This window comes from Pipistrellus kuhlii, unplaced genomic scaffold, assembly GCF_014108245.1.
Source record: "Pipistrellus kuhlii isolate mPipKuh1 unplaced genomic scaffold, mPipKuh1.p scaffold_m20_p_128, whole genome shotgun sequence".
Classification (NCBI taxonomy): Eukaryota; Metazoa; Chordata; class Mammalia; order Chiroptera; family Vespertilionidae; genus Pipistrellus; species Pipistrellus kuhlii.
In genome coordinates this window covers 281964-293197 of record NW_023425436.1, presented here as the reverse complement: position 1 = coordinate 293197, position 11234 = coordinate 281964, and the positions used below count along the sequence as shown (strand labels likewise).

The 11234-nt window shown below is 64.5% G+C and overlaps 1 long non-coding RNA gene across 3 annotated transcripts in view; it reads right to left on the bottom strand.

The window, feature by feature from the left end:
• LOC123652198 overlaps window positions 1-6128 on the bottom strand; it is an 11323-nt gene extending 5195 nt beyond the window's left edge. The window contains exons 1-3 of one of the 3 annotated variants that reach the window (XR_006741366.1): window positions 5737-6128; window positions 3627-3908; window positions 9-2307 (exon numbers count right to left, since the gene is read on the bottom strand). This is a non-coding gene — a long non-coding RNA (uncharacterized LOC123652198). The other 2 variants (XR_006741367.1, XR_006741365.1) reach the window with 2 other exon arrangements.
• Window positions 6129-11234: the final 5106 nt, after the last annotated feature.

The following is an 11234-nucleotide window of genomic DNA, read 5'->3' as shown; positions in this document are numbered from 1 at the left end:
AGAAAATCCCTATCACGGAGACAAGCTGGAAGGTGTAAGGAGAAGAGGTGGGCTAAAGGGTATGCGATTCCTTTTTCTAGTTCCGCACTCCAAGCTGAGAGAGTAGTCACCATGGCGCTACCAATAAGAGGTGACAGATGAGTGATTGAGATTGTACTGCAGTGAAAGTGGGAGGGAAAAGGAAGGAAAGGAGTAGTGAAAGCCAGGCACAGGGATGGTTGGATAAGAGGTTAGACACTGATTATTCTGGTTTAGCTTAAGGAGCGTCCAGCAACCTTGTCCTGCCAGGCTCGGGGACTGAAGCCTCACTTTCTTGCTCAGAGTAACTTCTAAGGGGGGTGGGGGAGCAGGCTCCGCAGCCTGTTGCCAGGCTAGCCAGGCCTCCTTTAGCCGCTTCGGTTTTAAAGGGCACATTCTTCTTATAGATAGAGGAGATAAAGAGATGAGGCGTTTACAGTCCCAGGAATGGCTCGGCCTTGTGGGCTGAGAGAGGGAAACTGAGGTAGGTGACTGTGGTTTGGGACAACTGGGTTTTACGAGGGGATGCACGGTAGACCTGGCCGGGCACCGAGGAAGAATGAGAAAAGAGTGAATGGGGGAATTGGAGGTGGCTAATGGCTGTGAGACTGATCCGTCAACCCCCATAATAGAGACTGAGGAGTGGACGAGGGTCCCAGCAAATTAGGAGGGCAGAATGAGCGGCCCCGGTGTCCATGAAGAAAGAGATGGGCTTACCTGCCACCGCAGTCGTTCCCCGAGGCTCTGTCCTGGTGATAGAAGTCTGTGGGGCCCTGTCAGGGCCTGGGCAGCTTCTTCGGCGGCCAGTCCCAGGAGGTCTGGGAGGTCCAAACCGGATCCAGAGGGCGGCCATGCTGGACTGGCTGAGGTGAGGCCTGACCCGGAGGAGCCAGGTGACAGTCTGATTTCCAATGGCCTTCCCTTCCGCGCCTCGGGCAGGGTCCAGGCGGGGATCTCGGGTCAGAGCAGGACTTGGCCATTGTCCTTCCGTGCTGCATTTGAGGCGTGGGCCCAGAGGGGGCTCAGCCCCTGAGTTACGCACGGTTGGAGGACCGGCACTTCCTTTGGGGTTTGAAAGCGGTGGCTAGGAGCTGGAGGGCCTCCTGCTGGGCCTCAGCCCGGGCCTGATCTCGCCTTGTTGTTGGATCTGGGTCTCCTCGTCTCTGTTATCAAAGACCTTAGAGGTCAGGCTAACGAGGTCTTTTTGAGGGGTTTGTGGACCTGCATCTAGTTCAGCGGAAAAAGAAACCCGAGATGCCTCTCAGTCTGTGAGGCTGGACATAGAGAACGGGATGTGGCCTCGGACTGCGCCCTCAGCGCCTGCTGCCTCCCTCAGGGGTGGGGTGGACGCGGGAATAGAAGAGGCCGATGAGGAAGGCGGTCTTTGGGCCTGAGCTGAGGACGTGTTAGATGGGAAAGGCTGCTTTGGAGCTCAGGTTCTCCGGATTTGAGCTCTCCGGGACTGGGGAGGAGGCAGCTGCTGGTTAAGAGGGAACGGAGAGAAAGAGCCTCTGCGGTTTTCAATTTGAGAACCATCAGAGAGTGAGAAGGGAAATGGCCAGCTTCCTGGGAATTCCTTTGCGGGGGGCCACGGGGGTGGTTAGAATTCTCGGGCAGGAATGGCCCACTGGGAGGAGCTGCACAGGGCGGGGCCTGCCAGCACCACCCACAGCCACGCCACCGGTCAGTGTGTGCTAAGGGAAGAAAAAAAATTACTATGCAAACTCAGCGGCAGCCACAGGCCATCCATCAGTTGCAGGAAGGGAGGACCTATCGTCAGTACCGATGGCAAATGGAGGCTGGGGTTGAGAGTAAGGAGCGTTGGATGGGAATGGGCTTATGGGGGGTTAGGGGACGGGAACCACTTTTAAGCTTCCAGAACGGAACGGGGCAAACGAACACGCGATCGGTTTTCCCGGGGGCAGAGGTGCTTCCCGGAGGAGGATTAGCCCCGAGTGACCTCAGGCCTGGAGTGAGTGAGTGAGTGAGTGAGCAGAAACCCGCGTGTGGGTCGGTTAGGTCTTCCCACTCCCTCTATTCTGATTCATCACCAGGCGCTCATTGGTTTTCACAATCCTTGCCTCTGAAAGGGTGGCCTTCTCACCCATCAGACCCGATGCTACCGTTTCCATAGCAGCAGCATCAAACACACGTGCTCATGCATCGGAGTCACCATGGTTCCTGAGGTTGGGGGGGGGGAGCAGATGTCCTGAAATTCCGTAAGCCTTCTCCTTCTCCTTCCCCGTGGGCCGTGGGCCTGCACGCCCAGTCAGTCTCTTGGCTTGTTGGCTGTGTGGGCAACAAGGAAGGACAAAGTGTCAGAAGACGTGATCTTTCCGGGCTGTCTTCTGGAATTCTGGTCAACCTGGGCACCGGGTGGACTGACAGCCGAGCGTGCCGTCAGAGCACTTGCATTTCAGGGCTCAGGCCTCTCCAGGTGTCTCTGGATTTGCAACTGGGGGGGCGCGGGGGGGGGGGGCAGGTGGCAGAAATAGGCATCTCTGGGAGTTTCTGGCGCCGTGGGGCAGCCATCTCCCCCGGAATCGGCCAGAACAGGGGGGGGGGGGGGGGATGTCCCACGTGTTTGGAATCGAGTGGACTCTGGAGAGTTTCCGAGGCACACAGGGTGCTTTACCTTCCCCATTCTTCTCTCCCCGCGCCTCAAGATGCGGGAAGAATTAGATGCCCAAGTAGAAAGGCACAAGGAGAAACTACGACAGGTAGGGTTCCTCAGCCACCCACAGGGTCTGAGGTTTAACGGGGAAACACTGTGCATGGGGGCGAGTCCCGGAGTCAGGGGTTTTTGGCAGCGTCTTTTCAGCTGAGGGCAAGCTCTCCTGTGCGATTTGTTATGGGGGAGCCAGGAAGGGGTTTCAAGAAATGTCTTGGGCTTGGATTTTTGCTTGTGAGTGGCTCTCCCGGCAGCATTTCAGCCACCGTGTGCACGTGGCGGCTGTCATGTGTCCTGACGGAGCACACATTCCCTGTCAAGCTGTGGGTCTCACATGGCCCGGCCTGCTGGGGCGTCTCTTTAGGGGACTGAAGGAGAGAGCAGGGACAGGCTGTTGGGTTTCGCCCAGGGCTGAGATGGCTTTTGAAAGGTTTGTCGGGGGCCCTAGGGGAGGGAAAGGAAGTACCGAGGATGGAGGACGAGCTGTGAGCCAGTGCGTCCCGACCAAAGGAAATGCAGGCTGACCTGCCTCTTCCTTCCAGCGCAGAGGCTCCACCCGGCTCGCCTGGAACCCGGAACGAGGCTGCCCAGGTGCCGGTAACCCACCAGTTGGCACTAGCCCTTTTCTCGGACTAATTGCTTGAAGCATATAGGTTAAAAAGAAATCATGCTGGGGGAAGGGGGGTCCCCAAGGCTTACAGACTTGGGGAAGGCAGGCATTAGAGAAGTAGGGAAAAGCAAAAAGAACTAAAAGACATTCCTCCAAGAGGATTTACCCCCCCCCCCCCCGCCCTCCCATAGGAAATGGCACAAGGAGAGCATTAGGGGATCTCTGACCCCCTTGGAGGCAGGGGGTGTCCAAGGCCTGTGGCCCCTTGGCTGTGAATTTGAGAAGCCTAGTACTTGCAACACACACTAAAAAACACCCAAAACCTACCTTGGTACTCAGGGGCACCCGCCCAGCTTGGGGTGCTGGTCTCTGTCATTCGCCCCCGCTGCCAGTGCCGGCCGCTGGCCCCGGTGCTCCTGAGGGTTTCTCCACCTCCTCCTGCTCGCTCCTGCGGGGCAACTGGGGCAGTAGCTGCCACTCGCACCGCTTGCTGGTGGCCCCAATCGCTCTGCTCTGTGCCGGTGGGAGTGGGGCTGCCAGCAGACTGGCCTGGGGTGACCTTGCAGCCCCCAATCCCTTTCAAGATACACGAGGTCGTGTATTTGGCCCCTAGTAAAGGAAAAAAGAAAGAAAAAAGTTATAAAAAGTGCAGCTAGCTTGCTGGGGTTGACCAGATGGCCCAACAAAATCGAGTCGACCAGATGGCCCAACAAAATGTGGCCGCCAGAACGGGGGAAGCGTCCGGGGGTAGTGGGTGACCCAGAGCTCTCCCGAGGCCCGTTTTTGGGGGGGGGGGGAAAGGCCGGCTCCAAGGTTAGACATCCCTCCTCCGCCGCACCAGGTCTTCCAGCAGGCCCCAGAAGTGACTGACAGCCGCGGAGGGGGTTTTCTTTTTCCGGGAATGCCAGTCAGTCCAGGCAAAAGCGGCCCCCCAACTGCACGCACACACGCCCGGGGCTCCCCGGGGACGTCCGTCCGTGCCGTGGGCAGGTCGCAGTTGGTCACAAACGGCATTTCTCACCTCCAGGCCCGTTTCTGCTCTTCCCACTGGGGCGTGCGTACATGCAGAAACGGGCCTGGAGGTGAGAAATGCCGTTTGTGACCAACTGCGACCTGCCCACGGCACGGACGGACGTCCCCGGGGAGCCCCGGGCGTGTGTGCGTGCAGTTGGGGGGCCGCTTTTGCTTGGACTGACTGTCATCTCTGGGAAAAAAGGAACAAAACAAAAAAATCCCTCCGCGGTTAGATGTCACTTGGGAGCGGCCGTGTTGGCCGCCCTGGGGCCTGCTGGAAGACCTGGTGCGGCGGAGGGATATCTAAGGCCGGAGCCGGCCCTTTTTCCTCCAGAACGGGGCTCGGGAGAGCCCTGCAGGGGTCGCCCACCACCCCCGGACGCTTCCCCCGTTCTCGCAGCCGGATTTCGCTGGGCCATCTGGTCGACCCGATTTTCGCTGGGCCATCTGGTCGACCCGATTTCGTTGGGACATCTGGTCAACCCCAGCTCGGGATGGGCTATCTGGTCGACCCCAGAAAGCCACCCACCCTACCCACCACTCCCCCTTTAGCCACCCCCCACGCTCCTCCCACGTTCTCCCCTCACCCGCTGCTGCTTCGGGGGAAGAGAAACGGGGAAGATGGAAATGTGGGACAGCTTCGCAGGGGGGAAAAAGCCTAAGACCAAGCCAACGAAGCCGCAAAGCTTCACACGGGTGAGCACCGCACTCACCCGCCTTCGGGCACCGGAGCCCGCAAGCAGCCCCGAGGAGGGGGCGAGCAAAGTGGGATCAACGAGGCACAACGTTTGACCGAGGCGTGGCCCTAACCACAGAACGCCAAGCTGGCCGCCAGCCACCGAGCGCAGGGTTCTCCTACTAACCTAACCTGGTGGCACAAACCCCTAAACTCCTTGGGTTCCCTTCACCGCTTGTGCCGGCCCCCGTAGGCTTGAGGAAGCTGGCACCCAACCGCCAGGGACCCTCGACCACCAGCACCCGCAGGGGTCTGCCCGTGTCTGCTTGTGGGCTTTGACAAACCGCTACTACCGCGGTGCCCTTCTATGAGCCTCACCGGGGACTTGTCTCCTAGGCCCAACAAATGAGCCCCAGGAAAGCCCAGAAAACACCACTCTCCACGGCCTCTCTCCCCAGGTCGCCTTTCCCATACAACTTCAAATTGCCTTTCCACACACCTCTAACCGGGTGGGCCTCCCCCCCCCGGGCGTGGAACAGCCGGGGTCCAGTTCCCCTCGGAGCACGGGCGTCTGTGGCTGCTGCCCCCCTTCATCTGCGCCGCCACACTTACCTCCACCTCCCCCAGGGAGGAAACAAAGGGACCACAAGCACCTGGCCTAACACCCGCGTGCGAGCCGCAGCCCACGCCTTTTGCTCCACGGGGCCCCAAGGGCGCACAAGCCGGCGGCAAAGGAGGAGCCCAAACCTGTCAAGCCTCCGAGCGTGTCTTGCACGGCCTGCAACACGGAGAACGAGTGTCAACCGCACAGCAAAGGCGCCCGCCCTCTGCGCGAATAGCCTTCCGGGACGCGGCAAGCGGAAATCGGAGCGTGAGCCTCACAACGCTTTTCTCTCGCGAGAGTGGGGCGGCAGCCCGAGGAAGAGGTTGAAGACACCTGCGGAGCGGAGCGGAGCCCGCCAGGTGGGGCTTGCTAAGCCGCACCAGGTTGCACACAAGGGCCCCCGGGAGAACGAATGAATGCCAGGCCCCGCGTGGGCCGCCTCAGAGGCAAGGGCAGAGGCAGGCCAGTGGGCCAGTACAAGCCCGAGCCCTGCGCCGCCCAGAGAGCCAACCAATTCGTTTGCGATCAACTCTAGGGAGCTCGCCCTTCTCCCCTTCAGGCCAGAAAAGGCCGATCCCGCGCTCTGCAGCCGGTGGCAGGGCTGAACCACACACGGAATCCCTGTGTCCACAAGACCTGGTTTGCCCTCCTGGGCTGGGCCAGCCACACACGCTTGGGTCGGGAATTGCTTAAAGCAAAGGCCCATCTCCCTGTAAAAGCACAAGCTTCCCACTACACGTAAGCACCGAGACCCAGCAGCGACCCCTGGGGCTCTCTCAGGCACTGGGGCCCTAGCCCCTTACACCTCCGCGCCATCCCCGGATCCCAGGGAAATTCCATGAAGGAGCGCGCCTCCGGAGGACCGCAGCGTCCTACACGCGTTCCGAGTATACCGTGGGCCGGCCCCCACCTCGGTAACAAGCCCCAGAAAAGCCTCACCAGATGACCGGCACCCAGTGTCCGTGGACAAGCCTGCCAATGCCCTCCACTCGTTCCCTGCAGGGTCCACGCCGGCCCCATTTCGTAGCAGCACGGCACCCTTCCCCTCCGGTTCTCCAAGGAGCCCCCCAAGGGGGCTCCTGAGGGCGCTGCTATGACAGCCATTTGCCAAAACAACCCCACAGCCCTGGGGATACCAAATCTCAGAATGAACCAATGAAGCCGCCTTAATCATGAAAGGCTCCATAAGAGCAACTGGGCATATCGCTACAGACCCTCGGGTGGGCGCCAACGCGGCCCCCACGGCCTTGTGGGCTCTGCGGCTCCTTGGACGCGGCCCTCGGGCGCTTCCACGAGCGAGCAGGCAGACCCGCGAGCCGGCACCCAACTCGGCCCCCACGGCCCTGTGGGCTCTGCGGCTCCTTGGACGCGGCCTTCGGGCGCTTCCACGAGCGAGCCGTCTCGAACCCCGGTCCGGCACCCAACTCGGCCCCCACGGCCTTGTGGGCTCTGCGGCTCCTTGGACGCGGCCCTCGGGAGCTTCCACGAGCGAGCAGTCTCGAACCCCGGTCCGGCACCCAACTCGGCCCCCACGGCCTTGTGGGCTCTGCGCCTCCTTGGACGCGGCCCCCGGGCGCCTCCCCGAGCGAGCAGGCAGACCCGCGAGCCGGCACCCAACTCGGCCCCCACGGCCCTGTGGGCTCTGCGGCTCCTTGGACGCGGCCTTCGGGCGCTTCCACGAGCGAGCAGTCTCGAACCCCGGTCCGGCACCCAACTCGGCCCCCACGGCCTTGTGGGCTCTGCGGCTCCTTGGACGCGGCCCTCGGGCACTTCCACGAGCGAGCAGGCAGACCAGCGGGCCGGCAACCAACTCGGCCCCCACGGCAGACCGAGCAGGCAGACCCGGGAGGTCGGAGGCCCCCCCACGGCCTTGTGGGCTCTGCGGCTCCTTGGACGAGGCCCTCGGGCGCTCCCACGAGCGAGCAGTCTCGAACCGCGGGCCGGCACCCAACTCGGCCCCCACGGCCTTGTGGGCTCTGCAGCTCCTTGGACGCGGCCCTCGGGCGTTTCCACGAGCGAGCAGGCAGACCCGCGGGCCGGCACCCAACTCGGCCCCCACGGCCCAGTGGGCTCTGCGGCTCCTTGGACGCGGCCCTCGGGCGCTTCCACGAGCGAGCAGGCAGACCCGCGGGCCGGCACCCAACTCGGCCCCCACGGCAGACCGAGCAGGCAGACCCGGGAGGTCGGAGGCCCCCCCACGGCCTTGTGGGCTCTGCGGCTTCTAGGACGGGGCGGGGCCCTCGGGCGCTTCCACGAGCGAGCAGTCTAGAACCGCGGGCCGGCACCCAACTCGGCCCCCCCGGCCCTGTGGGCTCTGCGGCTCCTTGGACGCGGCCCTCGGGCGCTTCCACGAGCGAGCAGTCTCGAACCCCGGTCCGGCACCCAACTAGCCCCCACGGCCTTGTGGGCTCTGCGGCTCCTTGGACGCGGCCCTCGGGAGCTTCCACGAGCGAGCAGTCTCGAACCCCGGTCCGGCACCCAACTCGGCCCCCACGGCCCTGTGGGCTCTGCGGCTCCTTGGACGCGGCCCTCGGGCGCTTCCACGAGCGAGCAGGCAGACCCGCGGGCCGGCACCCAACTCGGCCCCCACGGCAGACCGAGCAGGCAGACCCGGGAGGTCGGAGGCCCCCCCACGGCCTTGTGGGCTCTGCGGCTTCTAGGACGGGGCGGGGCCCTCGGGCGCTTCCACGAGCGAGCAGTCTAGAACCGCGGGCCGGCACCCAACTCGGCCCCCCCGGCCCTGTGGGCTCTGCGGCTCCTTGGACGCGGCCCTCGGGAGCTTCCACGAGCGAGCAGTCTAGAACCCCGGTCCGGCACCCAACTAGCCCCCACGGCCTTGTGGGCTCTGCGGCTCCTTGGACGCGGCCCTCGGGAGCTTCCACGAGCGAGCAGTCTCGAACCCCGGTCCGGCACCCAACTCGGCCCCCACGGCCTTGTGGGCTCTGCGGCTCCTTGGACGCGGCCCTCGGGCGCTTCCACGAGCGAGCAGGCAGACCCGCGAGCCGGCACCCAACTCGGCCCCCACGGCCCTGTGGGCTCTGCGGCTCCTTGGACGCGGCCCTCGGGCGCTTCCACGAGCGAGCAGTCTCGAACCCCGGTCCGGCACCCAACTCGGCCCCCACGGCCTTGTGGGCTCTGCGGCTCCTTGGACGCGGCCCTCGGGAGCTTCCACGAGCGAGCAGTCTCGAACCCCGGTCCGGCACCCAACTCGGCCCCCCCGGCCTTGTGGGCTTCTGCGGCTCCTTGGACGCGGCCCTCGGGAGCTTCCACGAGCGAGCAGTCTCGAACCCCGGTCCGGCACCCAACTCGGCCCCCACGGCAGACCGAGCAGGCAGACCCGGGAGGTCGGAGGCCCCCCCACGGCCTTGTGGGCTCTGCGGCTCCTTGGACGCGGCCCTCGGGCGTTTCTACGAGCGAGCAGGCAGACCCGCGGGCCGGCACCCAACTCGGCCCCCACGGCCTTGTGGGCTCTGCGGCTCCTTGGACGCGGCCTTCGGGCGCTTCCACGAGCGAGCAGTCTCGAACCCCGGTCCGGCACCCAACTCGGCCCCCACGGCAGACCGAGCAGGCAGACCCGGGAGGTCGGAGGCCCCCCCACGGCCTTGTGGGCTCTGCGGCTCCTTGGACGCGGCCTTCGGGCGCTCCCACGAGCGAGCAGTCTCGAACCGCGGGCCGGCACCCAACTCGGCCCCCACGGCCTTGTGGGCTCTGCGGCTCCTTGGACGCGGCCCTCGGGCGTTTCCACGAGCGAGCAGGCAGACCCGCGGGCCGGCACCCAACTCGGCCCCCACGGCAGACCGAGCAGGCAGACCCGGGAGGTCGGAGGCCCCCCCACGGCCTTGTGGGCTCTGCGGCTTCTAGGACGGGGCGGGGCCCTCGGGCGCTTCCACGAGCGAGCAGTCTAGAACCGCGGGCCGGCACCCAACTCGGCCCCACGGCCTTGTGGCTTCTGCGGCTCCTTGGACGCGGCCCTCGGGAGCTTCCACGAGCGAGCAGTCTCGAACCCCGGTCCGGCACCCAACTCGGCCCCCACGGCAGACCGAGCAGGCAGACCCGGGAGGTCGGAGGCCCCCCACGGCCTTGTGGGCTCTGCGGCTCCTTGGACGCGGCCCTCGGGCGTTTCTACGAGCGAGCAGGCAGACCCGCGGGCCGGCACCCAACTCGGCCCCCACGGCCCTGTGGGCTCTGCGGCTCCTTGGACGCGGCCTTCGGGCGCTTCCATGAGCGAGCAGTCTCGAACCCCGGTCCGGCACCCAACTCGGCCCCCACGGCCAGGACCGAGCAGGCAGACCCGGGAGGTCGGAGGCCCCCCCACGGCCTTGTGGGCTCTGCGGCTCCTTGGACGCGGCCTTCGGGCGCTCCCACGAGCGAGCAGTCTCGAACCGCGGGCCGGCACCCAACTCGGCCCCCACGGCCTTGTGGGCTCTGCGGCTCCTTGGACGCGGCCCTCGGGCGCTTCCACGAGCGAGCAGGCAGACCCGCGGGCCGGCACCCAACTCGGCCCCCACGGCAGACCGAGCAGGCAGACCCGGGAGGTCGGAGGCCCCCCACGGCCGGGTGGGCTCCTGCGGCTCCCTACGGACCGGCCCATGGGCGCTCCCAGGAGCGGGCGAGCCCTGGGGATAAGCAGCACCCGGGGCGGACCCCGGAGGTGCTGGCCCCCGGCCCCCAGGGCACTCACATCTCAGCCAGGAATCGCCCTGAGGCACTCACAACTTATATATCTGGTGGTACAATCTCCCAAGAACGGGATGAATTTTTGAAACGGAGAGTAACCGGGGGCAATCTGATATCGCCTCCGGGCTCCTGGAACTCTGCCTCGGGCATCGAGATCAAATTTTAGCCCTTACCTGGCTCCGGAGCTATAGAAAAGTGACGGCAAGGTAGCGACTGCCGATGGGATAAAAGTCAAACAAAGGTGCATCTGAAGGGGCGGGGGCAGGGGCGGGGTCGAGAGACCACCGCTGCCCCCCAAGACCCCCAAATTCATCTCGTTCACCTCGGAGCGTCTCGCGTCCGGCTCGAACGTGGGGGGGGGGGGGGGGGGAGTCTCCAGCAAGGCCCAAGGCGACCAGCAGAGACCTCCAGGCCGGCATGGCGAGACCCTGGCCGCAGAAGGCCCATTTGGAATTGGTTTTTTTTCCAGGAAGCTGCCGGGAGGGGGGACAGACTCCCCACGTGACTTCCTGGGGCCCCAGGAGCACGTGGGAGCTCCCGGGACACGCGAGCACGCTCTCAGGGAGGACTTAGCTGCCCCCCGGGCGGGGACTGACCGCCAAGCCGAAGCTTTGCAAGTCCTCAAGGGACTGCCATGGCCGGGGCGGGTTGTAGTCTACAACTGAAACCGGGTCCTAACACGGAAAACACGCTCTGATCGTCTTCATTTTCTCTCTGCCTCTTTTTGTTCTTGTGCTTTGCCTTTAGGGATCTAACAGCCGGGCTCCTTGCCCGCAGACCAGCAGGCCGAGCCGGATCACACCTTCCCAGAGACACTTGGGTGCAGAAGCCACTAACCCGACAGGGGGCCCAGTGTGCCGGGACCCCGTCCTTGGGGACAGCGTTCACAGGTGGCGGGGAGCTACATGTCACCCAATCAGACCTGGCAACCTTGTGCTTTCTCCCCACTTGCCCTTTCCTACCT